Below are 2233 nucleotides of genomic sequence, written 5' to 3'. Positions count from 1 at the left end.
ACCAACATAACACACATTATTAACGGTTAATACCTAAGGTAGAAAGGAAAACAGAGAGAGAGAGAAGGGGATCTCACTGCTCCCTGAAGCTGGAACTGTTCGGGGTTCCCAGGTGATGGTGGTAGCTCAGGATCCTGAGGGCAGGAGACAGGCAGAGTCCCCAGCACAATCAGTCATGAGAAGAAGGAGTCCCAGTGGAACAGATGCATAGTTTGGATCTAAGCATCAGAAAACTGACTGGAGGATGAGTAGGGATTTTTGTAGAGAAAATACAATGGTCCAAGGGAGAACACTAGATTTGTTTATGGGTAAACTGATGACTCAAGGGTTTTCTTTAGGCTAGACAATAGGAGCTGATCACTCCTAGCTATGGGTGGTGTTTTCTTCCAGGGAGCTCACAATCCAACTAGACTGCTTCAGTAGTTTGGATATCAATCAAGGATTCCTTACTAGAATTGGTCTGATAACTGCTGAGCTGGGTGTGGGCAGGTGTAGGTTCATTAGCATCTGGAGCAGAGATTCCCATGATGCAGTGCTTCCCTGCTTTTCTGGTCCCAGAGTTCAGTGCGGTTCTCTGTTCTCCAATCTGTATGCAAATTGAGATGTCTCCCTGCCCCATCTCTCATGCAGATGAGGCTAAGGGAGTTGTCTCTGCTCTCCATTTTGTATGCTAATGGAGATGTCTTAATCTTGTCACCCTTGTCAGGAGGGGTCTAGGTGTGTCTCCCAGCTCCCTTCATTGCTCTCTGCAAGTCTTTTCTCTGATAGGTTTTGGTTTAAGCAGAGGCTGGGGGGTATCTTTCATGAGTCAGACAGGCTGGATACTGCACCCTGGTTCCCCAAGAACACAGAGCTGACTGGTATCACACGGAGCACAAAGTCCACCAGTAATTAGCTCCCTAGTCAGAGCTCCACCACCTTCTGTACTCGCTTCGCGAATGTGAACAACAAGACTCCAACCCCATCGTTCTTCCCTGGCCTGGAGGACCAGAAAGACGGGTCCTTCCTCCAATCACCGTCTGCCCATCGAGCTACCCTAAAGTCATTAATGTGCATTTCCTGAACCCCCACCATGTCCAAGTCCAGCTCCTCCAAGGCACTGTACATCAAGCCCCTCCTCCAGGGCCCCCGAATCCCTGTCACATTCCACGTGGCCACTTTTACAGATGCCCCTTCCCCAGTACTGCCCTCACTCACCTGCGCAAAGGAGCTTTCGTCCCCAGTCCCTGTCCCCTCTGGCACCATCTCCAAGGGCTGCCCTGCCCCACTCTCTTACTGCCATATTGGCTTGACCAATAAGTCCTGTGGAAGAGACAGCTCCTGTCCCTCATTGTTAAAGGTCAGGTGGGCCAACTAGGGGCAGAAGCCCACACTCCGTTGTCCTACTGGGGAGCTCAAGATCAGGGACTTGTGTCTGGTAAAGGTGCCACTGCGCTCCCAGAAAACAAGCCACCCCTGCACAAAGAGGGATGAAAAGGCTACTAAAGCCCAGGATTGAACCAGGGACCTTTAGATTTTCAGTCTAACGCTTTCCCAACTGAGTTACTTCAGCAGCTATATAGCCCTCTTTGGCCTCCTGCTTCTCTGTCCAGGATGTTTTTGTCAGCTGTTAGGTATAAAGAAGTAAGAAATGTTGGTGTTGTTTAATATGTTCAATTAGTTGTTTTAATAATGTATTTCTAAGGTAATGATAAGTGAATCACTAGCTTTAATAGAATTTAATATGGAGTATATGAACTATGACCTTTGGACTCCATCCTTGTAAGCAAACTTGTTTACAACTTAGACATTGGAGTCCTCTGGCTCAAACTGGACAGCACCAGTTTTTCCTGCCAAAAAGGCCTTATAACTGCCTGCGTGGGGCTGTCCATTCCAGCGGCAGCATGTGCACGGTCGGGTCTTCCTAACACTCCAGAGCTAGAGAGAAGAGCACCATCTATCCCGCAGTGAAGTTGAGGAAGGAGAGGCCTGTCATCACTATCCCCGTCACAGCGAACTGAATCCATTTGACCTGTGGAGGGTCCCTCTTCCCAGAGGGTCTCCCCACCTGCGACAAAGTCCAGCAGTCGTCAGGACTCCCAGTGGTCCTCCTGGAAGGCTCTAAATCAGCCGGAGAGGAGAAGGTCCCGGGCTTCGCACCTGCACGCTGTGTCCACTGCACCTCAATCATAGGAAAGGTTTCTGTACTGGGGTTTCTTTTATTGTTTTCTAAATGCCAAGGGAGGTTTTGTGG

At 49.3% G+C, this 2233-nt stretch overlaps 1 non-coding gene across 1 annotated transcript; it reads right to left on the bottom strand.

Annotated features, from left to right (window-relative positions):
- Positions 1 to 1479: 1479 nt before the first annotated feature.
- On the bottom strand, positions 1480 to 1552 carry TRNAF-GAA. Its single transcript has one exon. It is a non-coding gene; the product is annotated as a tRNA-Phe (tRNA).
- Between the last annotated feature and the right edge of the window lie 681 nt (positions 1553 to 2233).

Source organism: Terrapene carolina, unplaced genomic scaffold (assembly GCF_002925995.2).
Source record: "Terrapene carolina triunguis isolate 2854851 unplaced genomic scaffold, T_m_triunguis-2.0 Scaffold23554, whole genome shotgun sequence".
NCBI classification, from domain to species: domain Eukaryota; kingdom Metazoa; phylum Chordata; order Testudines; family Emydidae; genus Terrapene; species Terrapene triunguis.
The sequence above is the reverse complement of the archived record's forward strand: the minus strand, read 5'-3'. Positions and strand labels throughout refer to the sequence as shown.